Raw genomic sequence first — 1,064 nt, 5'->3', positions numbered from 1 at the left:
ATTGTTAATTTATTTTCTATTGATAGCGTCTTAACTATCTGATTAGGGTTCATTGATTAAAAAATCATTTCGCTAATACAAGTGAAAACATTTGTAATGGACGTCTGACGTCAACACGTTCATTCCGTGAACCTGCGTGGGTGTTCAAATCAGAAATTTCCTACATTCATTGCATACTTCAAAGGTAGCAAATTTTCATTTGATTTTCAACTAACAGGTAACATGATATTATTTGTTTGATGATTTTGCTATAACTTTCTGATTGATCTGTGAACAGTTTATAAGTGATTCTGTTTGGGATTTTAAATAATTAAAAGACTGCGCTTGTTACTTTTTACTAATAACCAGATGTTTACGATGCAAGGTTTTGGTGTTACCTTAGAGCAAGCATGCAGCCTGTGTCTTAGCACGGGATATATACCTTTTATTCAGAAGCAGCGAAATATCTATATTTATTATACGGACCTAACAATATATATAACCATCTATATAATCAGTACCTGTGATAATGAATGAATACAAATCGCTTACGTAAAAATGTCGCAAACCGTAAGTCGCATTAATTAGCAAAGGATTTAATAACCAATTATCTTGTTATTGTAAATAATAATCTTGTTTGTTTCAGTTACCCGAATGAGACATACACTTTTGTAGGAATCTCTTCTTGATTATTATTGGGCACCTTCTTCACTATTATTATGTGTGGTTGTGTGTGTAAGCTCAACATTTCTAACAGTAAATATGTAAGATATAAGAGCCCTTGACTTAAAAATATTTTGATCGGGGTAACGAAGTCTAAATGCTGTAGTAACATCCAAATAAAAATCTAAGGCACCTAAATATCCTGTACGCAATTTTAAGCTCAAGGTTCAGAATTGAAACAGCAACAAGATAGTAACATATTTATATAAGTTACTTAATATGATAACAACTGTGGAAATTATTTATCACTTATCAAAATTCTGATAATGCCATTTCGTAAGTAAGTAATTTATAATAATTAATTTTTACGTTATGAAAACAAATCTATAGAAGGATAGAATCTATTTGGAAAAAATACTGGC

Source organism: Pieris brassicae, chromosome Z, assembly GCF_905147105.1.
Source record: "Pieris brassicae chromosome Z, ilPieBrab1.1, whole genome shotgun sequence".
Classification (NCBI taxonomy): Eukaryota; Metazoa; Arthropoda; class Insecta; order Lepidoptera; family Pieridae; genus Pieris; species Pieris brassicae.
The sequence above is the reverse complement of the archived record's forward strand: the minus strand, read 5'-3'. Positions refer to the sequence as shown.